General features: G+C 38.1%; 1 protein-coding gene across 1 annotated transcript in view; it reads right to left on the bottom strand.

Annotated features, from left to right (window-relative positions):
* maml2 (mastermind like transcriptional coactivator 2) overlaps positions 1-26,157 on the bottom strand; it is a 45,582-nt gene that overhangs the window by 14,601 nt on the left and 4,824 nt on the right. The window lies entirely within an intron of this gene.

Genomic DNA, 26,157 nt, shown 5'->3' with positions numbered 1-26,157 from the left:
ATAGTTTGAACTTTATCTATCATGACATGAAACCACCTAACCTGCAACTCTTGGTGAGCGTTGGGTGTTGGTTAAAATCTGGGGATTTACGGCCCATTCACACCATAGACATTGTCTATAAAGATAGTATCACTTGCTCGTGTGGTCTACAACTTGTATGTGACTCTTCTGTGGAACACAAAAGAAGATATCTTGAGAAATGTCTCAATGGTTTTGTGTCCATACAATGGACGTAAATGGGGGCCAATGATATGGTGACCGACATTCTTCAAAATACCTTCCTTTGTGTTCTGCTGAAGAATGAAAGTCATGCAGGTTTCGAATGACACAGGTGAGAATAAATTATGAAATAATTTCCATTTTGGGGTGAACTTTCCCTTCAGTCTTGAAGCTTGATCTTGGCTTCAAAACGTGTAGGTTGCATACAATCTTACATCAAAAACGTCTAAACATGTAAGCATTTTTGTTAATCCACTTGTTTTACTAACAGCAGGTCAGTGCTTTCTAACAACCTTTGATGGAAACAAAATATGCCAAATACTTTTGTCCCAAAACCTGATATTAGCTGTGCAGATAAATTTAGCCATGAGATAGATAGAACTGCTAGACAAAAGAGAGCTTTATCCGTTTCCCTCATTTGCATGAATTACATTTCCCACTGTTGCCTTGATGTAAAGATAGCAGCATTTTCCTTGTGCGAACTCCTTCCTTTGTTCCTCATGTCTTCATTTATGTAAATGAGGCTGTACAATGACTCATGAGTCTCATTTAAAGAGCTTTATTGAGGCCGAATGTTTTCAAAGACTAGATAGGATATATTTTACTCTGTTTTCAAGGTCAGTGTAAGAATACAATGCATTGTTTTGTCTGGTAACGTGCTCACACAGAAATATACTGGTTTTAACGAAATATTTTATCGACTGAATGCATTAGTTTCCACCAACGGAAGTAAATCATAAGGGTCAGATTAGGTAAAATAGCCCAAGAAACTGCACACAAAGTATAACGACTTGAAGTCCATAGACATAATAATCGAGAAAGAGCTGACCGAAACCACTCTAACCAACATTATTTCTGAACTGCCGCGATATTGCCTTCGCCTGGATATGCATAGTTATTCAAACCCCATCTGACATTATTGCCCACAGAGAGAGACGTGTGCTGAACTTAACATCATTATGAGCGCAGGGATGGGTAACTGTGGAGCAGTTTTCCCTTTAGCGGCAAATTGGAGGCATTCCCATTTACTGGAAATATTACTGGGCTGGGATGCTCTCTGCCTTCAGGACTGGGAGTGTTCACAGTATTGTTACACACACACACATTCTCAATGTCTCTCAATAGACAGTGTGATATTTACATATGGTATGAATGGCATGCTTTCCAATGTCTGACTCTCCTAGGTTACGAACAACACATATGGAAGTCATTGGGTTTCAATGTTGTTTGGTTACCAACATTCTTCAAAATATCTTCTTTTGTGTACTGCAGAGGAAAGTCGCGTCGATCACACTATCCCGTAAAACATCCTGTATCTTTTTTTGTACATTGCTTCGGATCAGAGCATACTCAATGCTTAAAGGTGCCCCGTGACATTTGTTTAATTTAATTCTAAATTAAATACAGAACTAAAGCTACACACATTGATTTCCTCTTTTATTTTGTTCTTTGATTCATATTATTGAAAGGAGTCACAGCAGCAGATTTAAGAATGCGGCCCCTTTAAGAGCTGCCGCTCTATGCAGATCTGCCCTTTCTAGCATTCATTTAGCACATTGAAATATGAGCTTACAAAAAGACAAGAAAATACAGGTTTTCTGGCCTTAATCTTGTGTGTTTATGCCCGAAAGAGAACTTGATACTGGTGCGCAGATTCTGATAATGCAGTCGCAGATGGAGAGACGGTGAAGAGGGGGGGGGGTGTAAAAGGCAAAGCAACTGTTTAAAAGCCTTTACGTGATGAGAACGTGATTATATAATGTAACGCTAGACGAAGAATGACAACATAAACGGATGCTGCGTTAAATATTGTAACGTGTTAATCAGAAAAAATATTATTGCAAAGAAGTAAAAATGTGACGACATCTTCGTTCTCTGTCAGCCACCGAAGTGCTAGTGTAGTGAGCTGTTGGTCACAATTCGCAACCCTTACCACTAGATGCCGCTAAATTTCATACAGTGAAACTTTAAATGTAAATACTTGTATAATACATTGGATAAATATATTGTGATTACAAAAACAGAGGCTCAAAAATGAACTTTACGACTAGGATTTGGTGCAAGATCTTTTTGTGCTAGGCAAGCTTTTATGAACTCTTCGTCACCTTCCTCAACGTTATTTATTAGAGGATAAAACTGTGAGATTCATACGTCTAAAATACACACACATAAAACACAAGACTGCAAATGTCTATGTCCTATTTTGAGAGAAGCCGGCAGCAGCATTCATCCGCAAGTGCTATTAACTTCTACAGGTCCCTCGCCAGTTTAAATAAGACTATTTGATCAAATATACACAAAATGACACAAATCGCCAAAGAGATATGACATACGTACTAAGCCAAAGAAGAAGCCGATATTAGCCGTCGGCGTGTCAAGCGCATTCGAAACGGTCTGATAATACCAGCATGTTAATTTTGGCGAAGGGGTTGCAGAGAAACAGTGCCCTCTATTCACTGAAAACCTCCTGACAGAGCTACAAGTGATCTGAAAATAGATTTTCTGATTAAGCATTAATGAGCTCAGAAGCTCTGGATCTCTTTGAAAGTGAGTCCTGAAAGGAGGAGAAGAAATTGCTCTCGGCACATACCGCACTAAGGCTTATAGATATCAAGCATCCAATGTTGCTCTCGTTGAAGAAAGCACGCCAGATAAATATTGTATAGTAACATCGCTCTATTAGGTCGTGGGCTTTGACTCATATCCGACTAGTCTACGGGAATGTTCCAGCTTAAGAATAAAGTTTAAGTTTCAGTACAGTGTTTATTATAATTTAAGTGCGGGTCATTTTTTCATTCATAAAATGTATTTGATCAAAAGCATTAAACATTATAGCATCTGAGAATTATTTGGGACAATATTTAAAAATAATGTCAAAAGCAAATAATAAAAAAGCTAGACTTATTCGATATTATAAATAACATTTCTTGTTTTGAATTTATTCATATGGATGGACTGAAAATTTAGTTTTTTTCTTTCTTTTTTGTTTAGTTTGTTGTATTATCTTTTATAATTTTTCTCTTGTCTTAGCCCCTCTTCAAATGAATGTTTTTGATGTGAACTGTATACCATCTTGTTTTTTGTTATACTTGAATAAAAAATAAAAATGTCCTTTTTATCGCAAATGAAATAGATGCAATTGAATTTCCATTCATTTTACATGAAGGTTGTTATGATGACAATATATTTCACATAGGTGTGTTTTTTCACATATAAATCACAAAAACGACTTCAGTTAATGGACTTATTAATGGTACAAAAAGATATCAGCTGACACGCTCGCCCAGTGATCATTTAAGCTGTGTCGTCAGCAAGTCGTGGCTTTCGGGGGGAAGCAACTGCGCTTGCCTGCGGATTTCAGCCGGGTCGACTTGCTGTCGGGAGAGTTCTTTGGCCCATGTCAGCATGACATCAGAGCAAGGAGGAAGTAACTCGGACACATTTCTAACCGGCATGCACCGGTGATCGATTCTGCGCAGAATTTGCCAATCTCAAACAAGCCTATTTTCTGGATGACATGTCACGGCATGAAGGTGGGACTTTATTGACCGTCCGATGATCAGGCTTCAAACTTCCAGCGATCCAATCCATGGAGGACAAAATTAGGCCCCATCATAAAAAAGTTCTCATATACATCACAATACGAATAAAAAAAGGTATTTGTAAGATTTCTAAACGGTAATATTGTGACGACAATTATTTTTAGTATTTGCAATATTTTGCAGTTCTATTTAGTACCAGTAGTAGGCATAGAACATATTAAAATGAATAAAGTTCTTACTGTACTCTTTCTATTTAAAACTATTGTACAGAATCCACTTTAAGTAACAGGCACAAGATTTCTGTCATTGTAAAGGATCTTACAATACATCCAAAAACCGCCATCTAAAAACCTGCCATGCAACATGTGCAAGGCTGCAGATAAAGTGTTTATAATCCAGCGTGACCATTAATTGCAATGTTTTATGACAGCTCTTTAGCGGCTTTGCTCTGCTTCCACTGTCCTCAGGTTTAGCTTTAGGACCCAGATTTACACTAGGTATCAACGGGGACCCAATCCAAAAATGTCAAATAGGGAAACTGCTTAAAATTAAACTGAACTGCAAAGTGAAAAATTGGGTTTTCTAATGTGTCTTGAAAATCACTGCTTTGATGATTTCGACAGCCAGTAATTTACTCTGCAAAACATAATGTGGTTGCCAAAAAAACATGTTTATCCTTCATGCAAGTTGTTTTGTCTTTAGTGTTGGTGTTTTGTTAGTTTTGTGATGTGTTAGAATAAGCATTCTCCGCGTAACCCATCAACTTCTACCAATAGACACATTTTTACTCTACGCACATCCTTTAATATCAACAACAAAGATTTACAGTAGGAAGTGATTTTATTTAATCAACCTTTTTATCTAACTATCCTAAATATGCACATTATTTGTATTTGAAATAGTTATTTAAATAGCCTATTTTCAGGTCACGACCACCAGTTTAAAAACCTCTGGTGTAAAGCACATATTTTGCTATCTTCCTTGCTTTGTGGCTATCGCTCCCATTGGGCGGACAGAGAACGCATGTGCTGCGAGGTCATGTGTGCGGTCTCAGCCATATGTGCTGCTAGTAAGAGAAGCGTGCTGATTCTGTGTGAAATTGATAGAGAGCTCATCGTGATCAGAGCAAGATGATGTGACAGTACTTGTCCTGGAAGCAGCTGTCAGACCTGTGGCACATCCTCCAGGCCCGGTTTTGAGTGTGCCTGTCTGCCTGTGTGTTTACAAGGTTTACATGTGAAATAATGAATGAAGGATTACTATTATATTTTTTCTAAAAAATTCAAGGCTGAGTGGGGACTCGAGGGACAGTAAACAACCGCATAGCAACACCCTAGCAACCACTCAAAACAGCCTAGTAATGCTCTAGAAAACACAGAATTACCAAATAGTGTAAAAGCCAACAACAACATCATACCGGTGAGCTTGGCGTGAACATACTGTGCATAAAAATCAATGTTGAAGTAAAATACAGACCCACGACTGTCTGTTTAGGAGAGGGTCTGCTTAACAAAATGGACTCAATAGCTTTGTGTGTGCATTCTGTGCTCTTGAATCTATTCGACAGACCCTTCAGGCACATTGTGATTCACTCCTGCGAGAATACGAAGCCTTCTCAAATCCAACCTGCCAAAAAACATGCCCAAAATAAAAAAATAAACAGTACTATTGTGTTCCTAGGGAGACATAATATTTATACGGTTACACTGGATGCAGAGTGCCGAGACGTGGAATTTCAGAGAGGCAAGAAATCGGAGCACTGAATCCTCTGTTCCATAGACCCAACTCTGTGCTACCAGAAGTAATAACATTGAGTCTCTGAGTGGCGAGAGAAAACAAAAAACGAAGAGAGAGCAAGATGACACTTATTAAAACATATTGGACTGATGGGTTTGGTCCATGTGTGCTGATTTAATGAAATCATCAATCTGTCTCTGTTAGTGTGCCAACACAACACGTATAACACGACTTGTCTTCTGTCGAACTTAAAGGTCCAATATATGAAATTAGCGGCACCTAGTGGTGAGGTTGCGAATTTCCACCAATGGCTCACTGCACCCTTTCCCCCTCCCTACACTACTCTGGCTGACACAGGACTAAGATGTTGTCACGTTTTTACTTCTTTGAAAGGAGTTAAGTTATTTACGAAACACGTTCTCTATAGCAGTTTGTCCAATTAGGGCTACTGTAGAAACAACATGGCGAATTCCACTTAAGCGGACCCGCGGTCTATGTAGATAGAAATAGCTCATTCTAAGATCATAAAAACATATCGCTTACTTATGTAATGTCTTTACACAGCTCTGAAGACATAGTTGTGCATATTTTATTGCATTTCGGTCAATAGATCCTCCAAAAAACAAAACAATCACACAATGGACCTTTAACAGGAGGTTTTTAGGACACTAACATTTTCATACAATGCAAGCGAACGGAGGCAGCTTTGAGTTCAAGAATTTGTCTTTAAATTGGTCAATTATAAGACACAGATCATTGATAAACAAGATCATTTAAATCAATCCTGGTTATATTTGAATACAGGGTTATGCGAGTAATATTAAAGTGTTAACTAGGTTCATGGTGCATAGTCGTATTAGTTATTTGGAGCTTGATATAAAAAAATCATAGACTTTGAAACATCGTTACGGTGAATAAATAAAAACATAATTTATGCAGCAAATGCGTTCAGCTTTACCTGAAACAGTCCCGTGTTACCATGCATGCATGCAGATTCATGATACATAAGATAGATATCATGAATAGTATAAAATGGTTGTGTCACTGATACTCCACCCCCATCCATCCCAAAGAGCTGAATCAGCTAAAGGCAGATAGAAAGGATTAGGCACATCCACGAATGGACAGGAAAATGGTTCTTATGAAAGCCAGAAAAATTGGGAGTAATCAGATCGACGGGTGTTCAGCTGCATTCTTACAGATTAATGTTTCGGCTACTCCAATAGACCAGAAGGAAGCAGTTTATAAACTGAATCCAGTGGGATTCCTTTCACTGTACTTCTGTGGTTTAGATTCTTAACTAACATAAAAACCAACGTCTGTTTTACATTCCATAATGTGTTTTGTCTAAATGAAACACATCCTTCCCTTTATAAGATGATAATGTGCAAGAATTGGGGTTTTGCATGTGTCTAATATTTGTTCATTCTTTTTCAATGAAGGCAAAAGCATATACACCCCATTAAATCACTTGCTTGGGCTGTCTTTTTAATGTGTTTATGTGCTTTATGTTCTATTTTTCGGGATGTTTGATTTAAAAGGGGATTCTTCTTTTTTATTTTCCAAGCTAGCAGCCTTAGGTTACATAATAAAAATGGACACTGGACTGCTGGTCAGATGTAGGAAGTCTCAGCCTCAGACGTCACGCCTACGGGCCGTTGGCTGAACGTCTGATGCATAAGGCACACTTTTCTGGAAACACTTCAGCATGTTAGAAAGTCGTCATCTGAAAACTATGTAGGGAGCAGTTGGTTAAAAGTAATAGTAAATCCGGCTGAAAAATTGAAATTAGTTCCAAGAAAAGGTCTAGCATTAAATGATTTTGCAGGGAATCAGAAGTCTGACAGCTGAAAATAGAAAACCGAGACAGTATTTATTCAGTGTGTATTGTTATTGAGAAACCGTATCTGTATGCTGTTTGAGTTAACATGGTGTCAACATGGCAACATCGAAATGACTGAACGAATTGCCATCATTTAATGGCTCAGAAAGACTGTTTTGATCCAAACACTGAAACCAAAATTATCCTCAGAGCTATGTCAAAATATCATCAATCATTCGTGATCCACCTGTCTGCCAAAAAAAACCTCCTAATCATCTTAGAGCATGTTCTTCGCCTGAAAAAGACGTGTCTCCTCAAGAGATCTGGACAACTTCATATTTAGGGCTAAGGTGATTTAGATTGTCCAGAACCATGTACCAGCATCCAGGTTTATCATATCATCATCCTGATAAACCGATGCATGTTCTTAGTAGAAAAACACGAGTGCATACCAAATAAGAGAGACGCCTGTAGCAGCGCACGAAAAGAGCATCATCTACACTTTCCCTCCCTCCCTGGATCTTCTGGCAGATCCCTAGAGACGCAAGGCAAGGAGAAAAGAAAGCGATCAGCAGCACATGAGAAAGAAAGTGAGCATGCAGCTCTATCATAGAGGCCCTGGGGGAAAATAAGAGAGACGAAACCATGCATCCATTATGTTGTTTACTGTGGGGTGTGCGTTATTGAACTGTAACTCACGGCTTCTCATTTACTCTGTCTGTCGAGAGCTGAATTAAACAATACAGTGGCCCACTTTACAGAACGCTGTGCAAAAACACCGCTGAGATTCAGAGCTCAGCTCAACGCGCTTACAAACCTGCCCAGAACCAACAGACCATGTTTTTTTAGCAGTTTATCTTTTGTTATGCGTGTTGCAGGTTCTGAAACTATTTATTTATTCCATTATTTTTGTTACCCATTCACTTATAGTTTATGGACACAAAAGCAATGTTCGGTTACCAACATCACCTCAGAGTATTTTGTGAAAATGTTGTGCAAGGGCAAAAGGACAAGTATCCAGGCCCACCTCAGATGCTTTGATCTCTCAGATGAGAGCCACCAAGACAAGAACACGCCCCCCAGCGAGACAATGTCACAGCACCAGCCTCCAAAATAAAACGCAAACACTGAAGTCACAAGAAGTCCATCAACCTCGCCATGACAGGCCGTCACATTCAATGACCATATCTGAACTGCTTTTTTTATAGCATGCCCCGGACTCGACATTGTCATCCTAAATCTTCACCTTCAACTCTGAGGACAGACAGTCCAAAATCCCCCCAGCAAACACAACCGCACCAGCAAGCATCAGGTCACCGTTGTCACTCCATAAATCTGTTACAACTATAATTTACATTCCATTACCACAACATTTAATAGGCCTCAAATTATTTGTAATCTTCAAACTTCTTTATACACACAGTAAGTTTTTTATTTATTTAATGTATACAACACAAATTATCTGTTTACATATGTACATCTCAAACGCTTTTATACATAAAAGGCTAAACTGATCATTTTTGAGGCTATCAAAAACAAAACAGAATTGCGCAAAACTATTTTCGAAATGTTGATAAACTATTGCGAAATGACACTCATCCCATTTACCAACTTACGTTTAATAAGTCATTCCGAATATCCTGGCGACGGATGCCACCCGAGATGTTTCTGGAAGGTTATGTAATTGTAATTGTGAGTTTCTTTTGCAGTTTTGCTAAATGTGTCTAATATGACCTGAAAATAACCCTGAAGCGAGCATACAAACTTTTCTGCGATACATATGGGAGTTTTTACGAAATTGAAATCAATTGCATGGACACGAAACCCATGCAAGTCAATGGGTGCCGGTCAACAACATTCAATGTCATAACAACATTTTGTGTTCTGCGGAAGAAAGAAAGTCAAAGTTTTGAAATGACATACAGTAAATGATGCAAACAAATATCATAAATGGTGACAGAATTTAAATTTTTGGTAAAGATCGGGTAACACACGCCAATCTCATATTAATCTTGAGCACGCCGCTGACCGCCATAGTAGAAATATAGTTGCGTTTTTTTGGTGTTCTGGTGAACACAAAAGAAGATATTTGGAGGAATTTAGTAAAGATTGAAAAAATTGGTAGTCAATGGTACCTCAGAAATGCCAGTTGCTAAAGTTCTTCCAAAAATGTTCCTTTGTGTTCAACCGAACAAAGCCATTTATACAGGTTTGAACCAACTAGAAGGTGAGCAACTCATGACAGATCATTTTTGGGTGAACTGTCCCTTTAACATCTCAGCTAAGTTGGCTGATCAAATGAAGTGAAAAGCAATAAACGCTTGAATGCCCAAATAGTAGTTTGGTGCCGCCTGAGTAAGAGAAATATAGGCGATGTACTGCTCCACTGGTTCAAAAATGCTAAGGGGGGAGGGGGTTGACTAAGCTGTGCCAAACAAAAGCTCTATGGTATCTCTTTCACAATGGCTACAACAAAAGTGCAGTGTTCTCCAGGTTCGGTGGGCATTTCCTGGCCTTGCTCTCTGATTGGGTGTTTAATTTCATTGTTTCGACCGCACACAACAACACCAAACCCGAGACCAAATCTGGCCCTTGCGTCGTTCACTTTGCACCGTTTCTTTTAAAGAACAAGATTAGGAGAAAAAGACCTCCCACTAAAGCTCGACTGATGCTCACCGAGGGATCTGTCAGACAGACACAAGCTTTATCCGCTTGAGCTGAAAAGGTTTAATTTAGTGGCAGCTTCATTTGCCTGAATGCACCTCAGCGGGTCTGAGAAGTTTATTGTCTTGTAAGGTTCGCTCTTATTAACCAGCGCAGGGATGCTTCTGACAAATGTGTGAAAACCACATTAAACGTGGGCCTACCTGCTCTAAAGTGGGAGTAAAATTCAGCTGTAAATGTAAATCCCCACCGGGTGCCTTCAATATAATTCAATGGGACTCATTGTATGACTTGCTATACGAAAATACAAGTCTGATCAAAAACTGGAGACAGGAGGGGAAAGAATTTGCTAGATGAGACGCTCTGAGCGTGTAGGAGGGGGAAATGGGAATCATATTTTAAGCTGCTCACTGATAGGAGGAATGGCAGATTATTATTTTAAACCTCGAATTCTTCGTTCAATCGTGCCATGCCAGCAGAGGTCAGTCCGTTAAACTGCGAGAACAGCTGCGTTCAGTCTTTCAATACTGAGAGCCTAATGATAAACCAAATCTATTGCAAGCCAGGCTGAAACTTGAACAGAACCGTAAAGAACTGGCACAGGCGAGGTGTAGTTCTCCCAAAACTATTGCACGGCTGTGAAATACAATATCCCAAGAAACTAATTGGATGCTTAAGCAGGGTATATACTGGAACCATGGAGATAAAATGAATCGCTTTTAAGACCTTTTTTAAGTTTCTTTCCTACATGTTAAGACCTCATCGCCACACACCAAGATTTAATCAGTTACATTGGCGACCCCTTACACTTACATATACTATATACTTAGTTTCTGATAACTCCTAATGCAACATAAATTATAAGGTCGGGAACGAAGCACAAGAGAATAGAGTACAATAGAGTGACTATAACCCAATGCAAGGTTTATTCGAAAGAGAAACAAGGCTACGCTCATCCCTTCCGACACAGAGCAGTACAAGGTACAGTTATTCCCAGAGACGGCCCTCAGCAATGGTTTCAACTCTTTATCCTCCAACCATTTGCACCAAAACTTGCGTTTCTCCATTAGTCAACGATGTTGTTTAACAACATGGTGTGAACCTCCCAATATTCGCTTACGCAATGATTAAATTCAGGCAAACTTTAGCATATGGCCTCTTTGGACAAATATTAAAAGAATTTAACCCCATGGAAATGGCTTTTAAGACTTTTTAAGGGCCTTAATTTGCTCTAAAATGAATACTTTTTAAGACCCAGCAGACACCCTGTTAACTCACTATTCATTTGATTGCATTATAGACACAAAGTTACATCACTTGTTGTGGATATATAGAAGTTACCCCTTTTGTATATGTTAGGATTTCAAATAGAATAATGTTAAAAAAAACCGTTTTGTTTGATGAAAGGCATGTTTTCTCGATAAAGACTGCTACTGAGCCAAAGAGGCTGCCAAGTCCGACTTCCTCTTACACCCATAAATGGTCATTTCCAGTTATGCACCTTCTCACAAAATGTCAACCCCCCCACCACCACCACCCCCTCCATTCCTTGCCACAGGAAACGGCCCATAAGCAGGGAACAAGTTGCCTTCCTGTTTTCAAAGATGACTCCTATGGCATGCCGACCTGTTTCCTGCTCTCTCTCTCTCTCTCTTTCTCTCTCTCTCTCTCAACATCTGGCTCTTCCTCAACAGTGCAGCTGCCTCATATGGCTCAGATAAGCCATGCCATTGACCACTAAATAATTTCAGGCATATAGCTTGACCCGGCAGGATCTGTGTGGAGAAAACCCAGATGGAGGCTGAACGGCGACCAGTTTCCCGCATGTGTATTAATCCACCAGAAAGGCTGGTGCAGAGCTGTTCTCCAACTAGCCAGAAATGTAGCCTAAACAAAACATCATTGATTGCGTTTACATGCAGTCTTACTCCGATTATGCTTAGTAAGCTGATAACCAGTAAGGTCATGTTAAAGCGTAAAAGCGTTTTTCTTTTATCGGGGAAAGCTCAGAATAGGTAGTTTTCGGCTCATTACTCCGATTTCGCAATGCATGTCAACGCCTTACTGGTTTTCTCTCAGTTTTGTTTACGTGTTCATGTCTGACAGCTCAATAGTAAAAGTTTCAAACGGAAGTAACATCAAAAAGCGCATAAAAGTCCGCTCTCGAATCATGTAGTTGATGTAGAAGCGCCAAATCTAAAACTATTCCTACAGGTACTGCAGACATGAGAAATGCAGCTTCTGAACAATTTCCTGCTTTATTTTGAATTACTAGACGGACTATCGATTGTGACGTCACTGCGCGCGAGAAACCTGTCACTTTCATGTAAACGCAGTTTTCTGCGTAGCTGGTTTATTGATATGCATGTTAACACATAAAAACAGGTTTCTTTTATAAGCTGATTTTTTATATCCGTTAATATGCATGTGAACATTGAAAATGCAAAAATGAAGATTTTTTATGAAACGTATAGAAAAGAAATCTGACCAAACCAATTATTTAATGATGATGATGATGAAGATTTTGTTATAAAGTATACACGGTTTTAGCTGCAACAACGTAAACACACGGTATGTGGCTCAAAGTTAACTTCCGGTAGACCTCCGCAAAGAATCAATAACTGTTGAGTAGCTTTATTGTAATTTAATAAAATATGAATGTTAATGGATGTATGTATAATATGCACTTTGGATTTGTTATATTTCGGTGTCTTTACTTCAATTCAGTGCTTGAAGTTCCAGTGTAGCGTCCCACACTTCATTCACATCAGTATGCAGTTAATCTCCCGTGGGAACACAGGACAGAGGGGTTAATTCTGGGCTCAGACACCATTGTTTCTGTCTCTACATAGAACAAGATCTCTTGTTCACCAAAAGAAATCTTTGTACAATCACAAGGAAAAAGGTGGAAGGATGGAAAAGTGTTTTTGTGTGTGTGTGTGTGTGTGTGTAAATCCTGAGGATTGAGAAACAGCAGTCTATATCTGGAACACAAACACCCTTTTTTAAAGTAACCTCTGTTTGGATCTCATCCATGACATAATCTCCGCAGCTTTCCTCGCATTCACACAGTTAAAAATGCTTACTCTCATAACACTGAAGTTTACAGTGGACTCAGCTCACCGTATTGTCTGACTTCACACCCGGCCATTTTAAGCAACATTGAAGCAATTGTCCTGAAGTCATCAGATTGTTTGAGGTCGATGCAGTGGGTATAATCCCTGTGCCCATTTGACATAATCTGTTAAAGGTACATTATGGAATACAGTCAATTTTTGGGTGAACTATTCCTTTCACACAAATTCCACTAACACCATTATTGTTGGGCCATATTGCCTTTCTGATTCTGGAATTTGTTGATTCAGTAAATTACGAGCCAAATTAAATTAAATTAAAAAGGAAACAACCTCAAGCAAGACTACAGCAAAGGAGCAGTTACCCAGATACTCCAAAAATTGCATATGAATGTCAAAAAGATAAAAAGCTGTAAATCAACGTTGTGGTCAGTCATTTTGTAAAACACCACAGACTGAGCAGCGCTAACAAAGCAGCCCAATTTCTGATGATTTCACAATGCTCAGAGCAAGGGAAAGAGGTAGGAACTGTCTCCCACACACTTTTGACATTCCGAATAAGGCCTGTAGACCAATATTGGCAACCCATGCTCAAACCATGGCTGAGACGCAGCCAAGAACATGGGAAAAAAAAGGCATGCACGCAAAAGAGCTCTTAACCCCACCGTCTATCAACGAGCAGCCCTTTACTAAGCTCTACGCGGAGTGATAGTGTGTTTTGAGCGTTTCAGGGGTTGTGCCCTGCCATTGTGGTGGTAAGCAAATTGCTAGGTTTCTTTTGCTGTCAAGTAGCCAAAACCTCTCTTTTGACAGCGAGAGTGAGAATTTGGTAGGCACGGATCAGGTGACAAAATTGTTTCAGGATTTTATGAGTACCGAACTCCACAAAAAATCACTTATGTAAGAAATGTAATACACAGGTGACATTGACTAATATGAAGGTACTGTATTAGGGTGCATGGCGAGGGGTTATCGTCGCAGAGCTCGATTCTGCAGCTGTGGCTTCGCTGTGCCAGGGAAACTTCTGACAGTGGCATGAAAAGTTCAAGGTTGCAGCGATGCTCCATATCAGAGCGTGTTTGTACATGCGAGGACGGTTGCGTGTGAAGCAGCTTTTAAAGGCGGTTTTACACTGTACAGCTGCTGCAAAGAGAGAGAGAGAGAGAGAGAGAGAGAGAGAGAGAGAGAGAGAGAGAGAGAAACGCACAATAAAGATAGTAACAGGGAGTGGGGAGTCATGTAATCCTATTGAAATCACTTTTTACTGTACTTTGGTTCAAGATTGTCATATGACAGTGCTGATCAGATGCTTGAAGGGTTCACGCAAAACAAAAATATACGCAAAAATAAAAAAAAAACACTCACCCTCAAGTGGTTTCAAACCTGTGTACATTTCTGTGTACGTTTCTTTGTCCACAGAGAAAGATATTTGGAAGAATGTGAACAATTTTCATAGTAGAAAAACATTTTGTATGGTTTTTGTTCTGTTGAACACAAAATGAGATATTTGGAAGAATTTAGGAAAACTAACAGTTCCGGGGAACCTTTGACTACCATTTTTTTCTACTATGGTAGTCAATGATGTCTCGGAAATCTCCATTGCTAACATTTTTCAAGATCTTTCTTTGTGTTTAACATAACAAAGGAATTTCTACAATACATGTTTGGAACGACTTGAGGTTGAGTAATACAAGACAGAATTTTCAATTCTGGGCGAACCATCCCTTTAAAATAACAACTCGGCATTCAAACTGTTAGCCAATATCTGGCGCACAGTGGATGTTGTTGCAGCGTGTGAACAGAGAAAAACACTTATGAAATCCAAATCTTTGGTAATGCGTTCAAATGCTCACATGTTCTCATTCCGGTAAATAACAAGTCATCTGGATTTATCATCATCGTGACAAACAGGTAAAGTTACTTGGTTTTCGGTCTGCTCTGAAACACCACATGTGAAAGTAGTGAACACATGAGTATACAGTCTGTGTGAATCAGGAAAAGTTCTGTAAAACTAAAGACAAGTGTGGTAGTTGAAGCATACACATTCAGAGGAGAGAGCCCACATGACACTTATCATGGAGTTAGTGGCCTCAGGGTAGTATGCATGTTAACTGTAAAAACAAAGACTCCAACAATCTTTGATACTTCTGTCTATTTTATGTCTATTGATTCGCAAGACCTGAGGACAACGTCTCAAATTGTTTTCTAAGGTCCCAAAGTCTGCAGAAATAAGACATTTCAGTACCATTTCTCATCAGATTGCTGAATTTCAAGGAATTTGAACAGAAAATAAATTTGGCAAGAAGTTCATGCTTACATGAAACACTGGCAACGTGACTTTGCCTCTTGAGCCATGAAAGAGAAGTTCTGAGCAATAAAGTTTTCCTCTGAGAAAATCAGGACCAACACATGGACTGATAAGAATTACAGCAAGCTTGGAGAAACTGAAGACTTTTTTTATTATATTTAACGAAATGTCTTTTTTGTTACATGTTAACTTATATCGTACCTGACCTCTTTCAAAGACTGCTGAAACTGTTTAATGAATATTCAATTTTTTTCCGGTTTTAAAGTATCTTGTTTGTATCCAGCTGGAATAAAATCCAACCTGAAATGACTTTTCTTTAAGATGCATACATAGCTCAAAATAAATGCAGACTTGACCTTTACAGATACATATGGATTCAATAGATAAAATCGATTCATCATTTTATTATTACTAATAATATTGTTATAATTTTACTCATTAAATCAATGAAAAGTAACAAAAATTAAACCAAAATCTTTTCGGATTCCCAGATATATTGTTAACAAAATAAAAGTCTTGAGACAGAAACCAATGTGAAAATGAATGAATAATTCAAATCAATATCTGAGCTGTTTTGTTGCGTCAAGTAGATATATGAATGCTCAAGGCAACATTGTTTTACATAAGGAGATACATAGAGATTTATAATCTTAATCATTATTGCAACTTTATCATAAAATAATTACCAATCCAACTAACCAATACTGCTTCAATGCTTGAAATTAAATATTAATAAAGACAAAATTACTTTTGTCTGATCTGAGTGTTTAAATGGTTGCAAACACCACACAAATGCAATTAACAAACGAAAAATAATGATGATCTAGAGAAACATCATTAGATGCTAGAGTACATGTGGTTATTATTTATACAGTGTGTGTGAATAACTGTTATTTTTCTTATTAACAATGATACATAACCATTTCTAACCACAGAAAATGCTTCTTGTCCTGAGTCGAACATATTGTGAAATAACAATTTTCGTAAAAGATACAATTAACACACTTTAACATACCATTAACATTGACAAATAGCCTACAACTTTGATTTTATATATTAAATGTATGAGTAAAATTTACATTAGCTTAACAATTAGTAAATAATGTCAAATAATGTGTCTTGTTCAATTACATTTTTTATAAATAAAATTATATGTTCTCGTATATAGACTTTTTTTAGGTATCGAATCGAAGTTATTAATTCCAGTCTCGTGACAACACTAGCACTTGACTTAAAATGTTAAGTTGCCATGATTTAAAGTCGTCCATAAAGTTAAAGAGGATATCTATGTAACCAAAAGAGCTCAATGCAAACGATTGAGTTAAACCAATAACCAAATCAAGTGAGTTGTCCTGAGAACTTCTAGTTAAAAAAGGAAGTATTTAAACATCAGCAAAAATAAACATTTCCTTTTTAAGCAAAATAAATGCAACTTCCATTCAATGTATAATCATCCGATACAAAAACACTCCAATCGCATGATGAAAATGAATCGAAAGATAATACACATAAAAGCGGTAGAGGAACGTTCAGATGCATTATGAAAATATTTGATCTTCCTGTATGTTGATATATGGCACAAGCTTCTCTTTGTTGCCGGATGTGGGAAAAACATCCAATAGATGCTAAAATAAGAACAGGAAGGAAGCAGGGGGTGGGGTGGCAGCGACAAGCAGGAGTGAGAGAGGAATGTTCCCATTTCACTGGTTTCACACACACACACACACACACACACACACACACACACACACACACACACACACACACACACACACACACACACACAGGGGTCTGTACAAAAGCTATGAGAGGAATGCAACATCACATCCATTAACACTAAAACTTCTGTAACCTTGATGTATGCATGATGAGTTTAGTTTAATCCAACAGTTTTTACCTAAAGTGTATGGGGCTTCCTAGACCGGCTTGAGCCTAGTCCCAGACTAACTTAAATGTTAGAGGTGTCTTAATGGAAGAGAAATTACACTGACATTTAAAATATATCAGTGCGATTGTTTTGTCTTAAAGTGCCCGCAAGTAATGTTAGTAATCCTAATTTAACTAAAGCCTAGTCCTGGTTTAAGATAATCCTTGTCCGAGAAACCGCTCCTAAACATGTGTCTAAACATTGACACAGCCACATCAGATGAAAGAGAGACCAAAGATTGCTGCATGAGCAGCCGATGCATTCATCCATGTAGCTGCTATTAAGCTTCACCACAGGTTTTCCAGGTTCCTGGGACAAACCTTCTCATTCATTTAAAACACCTGACAGATGCTTGATGCAACATGTTTTTCGTTTTGATCAACTAGTCAAACTGACACAGCCCTGCAGCCGAAAGGGCCCGGCAGGAACACGGTCATTTATCACAGTGTACGTACAGTACACACATACACTGCCGCTGATCTGAGAACAGCAAGAGCAGGCAAAACAAAACGTACCTGGACAGGTTGTAAATACAGAATGCGATCGGCTGCGGTGGTACCATGGCACAATAATGATCCCAGATGTTGATACAACGGTACTGAATTACTTTATTCATATACAGTCCAAATATATGGAATTATCAAATATGGTATATACAGTACAGTAGTGGCCAACATGAACAAAACCATGGTACATGTGCTTAATGGGAGGTTGTGACTTTATGGAGAGCCGGATTTAGGTTCAGTCTGAATAGGTGGAGAAAGGGACTGAATAAAGGAGAAGGCAGGTCAGGTGCTTTTCTCAGTTTACCTCATGACTGGGCAGATGGAGGAAGCGGGGGGCGGTGGGAGGGGCTAGCAGTGGTATAACAGTGTGACTGTTTGTGTGAGAGGGAGTCTGAGGGCACCAGGCGCCAGAGATCAGCCCTGGCAGAAGCTGAGACTGTCACCTCACAACACAAACACACTGCGTGCTTGGACCAAGCCCTGAGCCTACACATACTCTCCTGTTCACTTCCATACTGTATGTCTACATTCATATACTGTACCTATATAAATCTTACTCATACGTTTGCATGGGCGATCAACAACCTTCCTCTTCTTTTCTTCTCCCGAGTCGCATTTGAACCACGCTTTCTTTGTCTTTGTGAATCGTATTTAAGAAAGAAAGAAAATCCGATTATTGTATTTAAGTTATTAAATTGTAGTACTTATGTCTCTAACGGTCATGAACTTAAAGGGACAGTTCACTCAAAAATGTACCGCTGTTCGGTTACAGACTTTTAAGTAAATGATGACAGAATTTTCACTTTTCGGTGAATGTTTTTTGTCGCAATGCAAAAAGTAATTCATCAATAGTTGTTCCACCACCGCTGTTTTTCTTAGAGAAGCCAGTCCTGTTTTCCCATGTAATGGTAAACAAATCCAGATTTTTAAATATTCAAGATATTCCTGGCTCTGTGACAAGAAGTGGTTAAATGATGTGCTCTCTGGTGAATGAGGTTTCAACATCCTGTCATTTAGAGAAAAATGAGCTGAGTACCTCTTCTGTCTTCTGTCTTTAATTTCAATTCATAAAAAAAAGATGCAAAAGTTCATTGCGGTCATATAACAGCAAGGGGTGTGATTTGGCCGTATGTGTCGTTTCAAAGCATACTTTGAATGTATACCTTGAATGCACTGTTAGTTGCGACATTAAAGCGCGTCTATGTAATGCACATATATATATATATATATAAATATAAATGCTTATTTAGCAAATGTTATATCACAAACACCAGCGTTGGGAGGGCTACTTTAAAAAAGTACACATGTTACAAATTACTTGATTAAAAATGTAATCAGTAACGTAATCCGAGTTTCACAATAAAGTAATGTATTGTAATTTATTGCTACAAAAGTAATGTAGTCCGATGGCTTTAGGGTCACATATGTAAATAAGACCGAAAAGCAACATGATTTACACAGAAGCAAAGCAGCGTCAGAATAGTCTTGAGGTGGCTCAAAGAACAATATACAGTGAAAAGTATTGATATCAAGTGAAAACAAGAACTTTAGCAGGGATGCATCGAAATGAAAATTCTTGCTACAAAATAAAGTCAAAAGTTTCTTCAACTGTACTTTAAATACTTAGAAGATAAAGTAGATTTAATATAAAAAGTACCTTGATACTTAAGTACAATATTTTTCGGTTACTTTAAAACTTTTACTCGAGTCATATTCAAAAAGGTTACTTTCACATCTACCAAAGTCATTTTCTGGTAAGATATTTGTACTTTTACTCAAGTGTTGCTTTTATGTAACTTTATACATCGCTCTATATCTTTCTCTGACACTTTAAAATGCTCCAGACACTGCCAACATATTTGCTGCATTAATAAAGCGTGCGTCGCTCTCTCTGCGCTGGTTGCTGCTTGATCATATCACGCGTCATATTCAACCAAATATTCTGCGATTTCACTTATTTATTTTGGTTGCCGAACATTCAGTGCATCCCTACTTATTAAAGAAGGCAGCATGATCAAAATAGTCATTGTTGTTGATTATTGACTTTGATATTGTAATCATGATTATTAATGTCAGTTAACACAATACATTATAAAAGTCATATTTGTATAGGCTATGTAGATTAAACAAACCGAGAAACGTTTAGAAATAGTTTTTTGCTGTTTTATGCATTCTAAAACATAAATATATGGAAATATATATACAGAAATGCCCAAAAAAACTTACAATTTAAAAACAATTACTTTATTTACTTTAGTTTTGAAAAAGAAAATTTGTATGTAGTTGTAATGGATTAGAGTAACCAAATGTCTGTATCCTGATTATTACTGTTATCCCGTTACATGTGATCCTGTTACTACCCAACACTGACAAACACAGCAGGTTAGGGACTATTTATAAAGCTCACACGTTACGTTTAAACAAAAAAGGATATTGATTTGCCGCAACGCTCAAACATCATTTCATTAAGCTTAACTTTAAAACATAACTTGGTTACTAGCAATATGCTGCTGGCGCAAACAACCTATGTTTTTAACAGGCTCATTTAAATCATTATTTATTATAATTATTTCAAGCTACGTGTCAGCTATTTTCTCAGATTGTATGTAATGACTTGATTTGATACATAATGTACATTAATGTATTTCTTGAATTTATTCTCACAACCTTTCAAGAGATCCCCAAAGTTCCAAAGCAGTTTCAAGCTTGCAACGCTAAGATCTTTTAGTCAGCATGTTAATATCAGGGGACTGGAAGACATCTGTCAGCACTACATTTCATATCTCATACTTCTGTTAATATTGGATACAATGTGTACGTGCTGTAGGGGTGGGGAAAATATAATGTTCTGCACTATATGCACTTTCGGCAAACAACAAACTTCTGCAGTTTAAAATTAGACCGCAGCTACAAAGTGAAATTTCGCAAGGTTATGCTTTCCACAAAAAGCGCTAAGTAGACAGATAAGCAACCAAACCAACAAATAACAAAGATGACCTCCAAGATCGCCCCTCTCTTCCAAGACAGCACCATGGGAAGAATGATAAAACGTGTCATAAAATAAATAAATATAATTCTCTAAAGCAGAAAAAACAAGCAGGTTATTTTCAGCATTTTTTATATCCGGTCACCCCTCATCAATGAGATGAAAACTTTGATGTTTTTTTTTCAAATACATGCTACAAATTGTAAACTGTATGTAGAGCATACACTTCTGATTTCATAAAAAATGAAAAATAATTATTACTTTGACTATCGTCGCTGTCCTGCTGAAACCTTGTATGTCCAAACTCACTGTTTTTCAGGAAATGGAATAACACTTTGATACTTCTTATTGGTCAGATATTTGCAAACCCCAGTGACAAACATAAAAGATGACTGTAATAAAGTTCCATAGAAGGGAATGAGGAGGCGGGAACCGGCGAACATTTGAACAATAAAACTTTAATTAAATAAACAATAAACACGGAAGTAACTGACCGGCAGCCACCTCGCGGTCGACTGCCGGCCATAAAACATATACACACTAAATATGTCCGGGCCCGGTCCTCTCTCGTCAACAGTCCTGCCGATCGTACTTTTATGCTCCCAATCTCCTCCGTGATAAGATGCGGGACCGGTGCGCGCACAGCTGCTTGCACTGATCACTCACGCCACCGGCCCCGCGTCACGGCTCTCGTCCCGCCTTCCTCACCACAATGACTAATAATGAAAAATGTAATCACAAAATATGGAGATACAAGATTTCAGACGGACAGCAGCGGCATAACATTTGATATAGATATGAAACCTGAAGACAAAGTGTCTTTCCATTTTTAATTGCAAAACCATTTCTGCAGGAATCGGAGGAAAAAACAGACCAATAAAGCAACGAAATTGAGAATGTGTTGACGTTTCCAACACTCAAGGCTGACGACAGGTTGAATTGTTGAGCAGTATATTTTCGGCTAAACAAAACTGTGACTGTGACTTTCTGAACTGAAACAGCCCCAACAATCGACTTCTTCCTCGTTGTGATAGGAAACATTATTAAAAGTATAAGGAAAAAAACATTTCTCTTTCCCTGTGCTGAAGTTTAACTGTGCCTGACCCTTGAGGCAGAGAGGGGGAGAGCGAGAATCGGGTAGGGGGTGAGCGCGGAGGAAGGGAGAAAAAGAGAAGGCTGTGAGCGAGGAGCCTGGGAACGTGAAGAAGTTTGGCCAGGATGATAGAAATATCCTGAGTTGAAATGTAAACAGGCCTGATCTCTGATCTACCCAGAGAGCCCCTGATCTGACCCGACATTCCACCCAGGGGTTCGGCAATGACATCAGGAGGCCACTTTCTCGTTTCCTGGCCTGGACGGTGACCCCTCAGGAAAGTGGGGTGTGTTTGATGTTCTCCAAATCAAACCTGCCTTAAAGACATTTCTAATGTCAGAGCATGTTACCAAACTCTTTGACAGATATTAGTACAAAATCATTTTTAACAGGGGGGGTCAGGTCATGAAACATGAATTGAAAAACCATTTAGCGGTATTCACACATGACCAAATTTTCTTAAAGACTAATGGACTTTGTCATTGTTAAGGCACTATTGGGATCTTTATAGTTGTTAGCTAACAGATGGACGTGTCTATTGTGTAGATGTGGATGTAATGGACGGTAAAAAAAATTTAGAATTAAAAAAAGAAATAAAATACTTATTGTATTGTTGAGTATATACTGTATATCCACATTGATACATATAGTTATATGTAATTTATATGTTTACTCTAACTGTGGTATGTAGCTAGAACATGTTTCTGTTTAGATAAGAAGTTTGAACACTTCAAGTTAGTCAAAACATTTGGTAGAATTACAGTATAAAGAGATACGAAAGACCCTTTCTCTACTCGAAAAGGATAAAAACCTCTTTGAAATGTGTATGTAATTCTCAAACGTTTTTCATTGGTGCTGAAGGATAAATAGATGGATGTTATCTAATCTGATAAAATCGAATCTACAGTAGTGTTGTTTATGGTGACTTTATGCAACGACAGCAACGTGAAAAGTTCAGAGATATGACAGCAGAGAGAATATATGAGTCATTTATAAAACTGTCCCACGTGACGTGAAACCTTCACGGGCCGTTCATTGTGGGTTAGGGGCTTTCTCTTGTTGTTTTTGAGATTTTATCGTGCACTAAGTGCCCTTGCATGCACACCTGAGGATGCAGTTTCCCACAAGGGTTGAATTTCAGGTGAGTTCAACGGAGCACAAGACCTCCTTCAAGTTCCCTCCTCTCTGTATTCTCTCCTTTGTCTCCTCACACGTTACACTGTTCTATTTAGTCAGGCAGGAAAAACCTGAGAGACATCAGAGAGATCTCTGTGCTCGAGAAATCAAGAATGTATAGCCGCAAAATTCACAACCACCGGTTAGCGCAAAGAAAGACTCAACGCTGTCTTTCTTCTCTCTGCATTCTTAACTTCACGTGAATATTACAGTCCAGATTCCTGACAATGAACGCTATGTTCTTCGGCTAATTCACTGTGGTTAAATCTTCCATGGCAGATTCTACAGCAAACACAAACGCCTTGTGAACGTCAAATTTCACACAAACATCTGCCTATCGTATAGATTTTTATACTGTAAAACCCGAGATTGTCACTTACATTCTTCCAAACACCTCCTTTTGTCTCCTAGAAAAAAGTAATACGGTTTACAAGAACAAGACTGAGAGTGTGAGTAAACACCAACTTTTATTTTAAGTTACCTTCTGTAACCCTGAGAAACCATTCACTAATAACCTAATAACTGGATTAATGGAACTAGCTGGGTTTCCATTAAAGATTTGCACGAAACGTATGCAATATTTTCTATGTGACGATAAGAAAAATAACAAAAAGACGACATTTCCATTAAACTATGTTATGCGACTAAAATGTAATTTATTCTTCTTGCGATAAGTCATTCTTCTTTGGGTTGTCGTCGTAGGTTACTGTGACCAACTTTAGAAGTGCGTATCACCACCTACTGTGAGGAGAAATCCAGCCCAACAGCGCCATCTTAAAATATTTAATAAGTGACTTTTTCATTCGGCACATTGCAGTTTTGCTAAATATTCCTTCTGCGAAAAAACACCTTTTGCGAGCGTGAACATTTTTTGTGAGTCGTAAACACTGTTCCAGAGGAACGTTTCATTTTTATTGATCTTACACACACATAATTGAAACTAATATATATTTGTTTAACATTTTGATTTGGTTATAAATGCTCGAATGGTTGTATATTGTCTAAACATTTGTGTAGTGTTAAAAAACTAAAACAGGAATTTCTTCTCGTTGTTCACATCGTACCAAGAAAATGACATGTTTCCATTGGGTCTATATTTTATTCGCCATTTAAATTCCACTGTTTAAAGGGTAATGGAAATGCAGCAATTGACTGGTGGCCAAAGAACATATTGGTGGCCAATATCCTCCTAAAATCACAACTGCACATATTTCTTCATTTTACCATCCTTCTTCACTATTTATTTTTCTGACAACTTTTTACTTCCACTTCTTACATTTTTAACCAAATATCGGTACTTTCTACATCTTACATTTTCAAACCAGACTCGTTACTTTATTATTTTTTGTCATGCGTGCCGTTTTTAAACAAGAAGCCCGTTGGTTTATCATTCCCTGCTTATAACGCCACAGTCATACGTTACGCTAGTCAGTACTTAAGCTGTCACGCATGAAGCAAGTCAACTGAAAGCAATGGATGAGACAGATGGAGTTAGCAGTGTTGACGTGCTCGAGGTTAGAGTCATTCCTAATCACCCATGGCCATATATTCGGGAGATGTTTGAAATTGTCGGCGTCAAAAAGGATTCATGGCGAATGCGGTGTGAATTGTGCCAACCTAAAACCCACGAAGTGCTGGCTTTCAAGAACTCACCGTCGAATTTGAAAAAGCCCATAGGCCTACAGGTAAAAATTACAAGTTTTACAGTTATCTTAAAGCAAAAATTAAGCAAATTCAATGTTTTCCTTAATTATAGTCTATTTTATATGTTTGCTAAGTCTGTGATGTTATCATGAATTCATATTTTGCTAGCGTGTTCGTTAGATGTTGTTCATTGTTCACACTTCGTTATCTGTTGTTAAGTTTTCCCTCCAATTTCTCAGTTTTGTAAAAGTGATGTTGCTAGTGCTGTTCATGCTGTCTTTAGCACAAATTGTTTAAGCCAGCGAATAGGACTATCTAGAATGTTGCCAATTTAAGCAGTAATGATTTATAATATTTTCAATATTAATCTGTCTTCTGGTAAACTAGGTGAGGTGTGAATTATAATTATACTTTCACTCTTGTTTGCATTTCAATAAAATTTGTATTAATGTATTACAGGATGTGAGGTCCAGTTATCAGCGTGACACTAAAGCAGGTAGTAGTAATGGCTACTTTTTACGTAAGCATATTTTAGAGCACATACTTTTTGAGTAAAACATTTAGTCGGTACTTCAACTTTTATCGGAGTATTTTTAAACATGAGTATCTGTACTTCTACTTAAGTAAGGGATGTGTGTACTTTTGCAATCATACTGCAAATGAAGTCATTTAATATAGCAATGTGAACTTTCAGACCTCAGAAGTAATTACTCTCTTGCCAAATGTTGCCTTTCAAATGTCTCAACGCGCACAGCACAGGTAACCATGCCAGAACTGAAAGGCTTGAATGCAAATCAAGAACAGCTCCCGAATCAAGGTCAGCTACCATAACATTTATCTAGAAGATGATCTGAGTTCAGGTAAAGCCACATAATAGTTTACAGTAGTTTAGAAAACGGCTCTCACGCTTGTGACATACATGTGCTTCCCAGGTCTGTGTTTCTCTCAGGATGCGTTTTACTTTTCTCTGTTTCTCTCAGGAAAGCTCTGATGGCTTTCATTTTCAAGATTTCCCTTAAAATAGTTTGGTTTAAGGGTATGAAAGTCAAGACCGAATAAGGAAGGTGAGTGTTAAACGCTGAGGTGGGCGATTTCTGCATGCTGCTATTGTATAATGCGGATGGATTTAAGGATGTGTATGTTGAATGGCTTCGGCGCTCTTCAAAGTCACAGTCATCTCTTAGACTTTGAATAAAACATGAGGGATATGCCAAACAAAGAAACCGCTAGAAGAGAGATGAAGAGGGAATGCTCCTGCTTTAGTCTCTTACACTTGTATGCTATTACGTAATGACACAACATTTCCTGCTATTTTCAAATGATAGGTCACATTTTAATGCATATAATGCATACATTGGTTGCCTTTGTGAGCTAACTGCAACTTTCAGAAGTCCAGCCTGATGTCACCAGAATTTGAAACTAATTTACGAGGTGGTTCATTCGTATTACCGTAAGTAGA

This window comes from Barbatula barbatula (genome assembly GCF_947034865.1).
Source record: "Barbatula barbatula genome assembly, chromosome: 19".
In the NCBI taxonomy this organism is placed as follows: Eukaryota; Metazoa; Chordata; class Actinopteri; order Cypriniformes; family Nemacheilidae; genus Barbatula; species Barbatula barbatula.
Note: the sequence above shows the minus strand (reverse complement) of the source record. Positions and strands in the feature narration are given on the sequence as shown.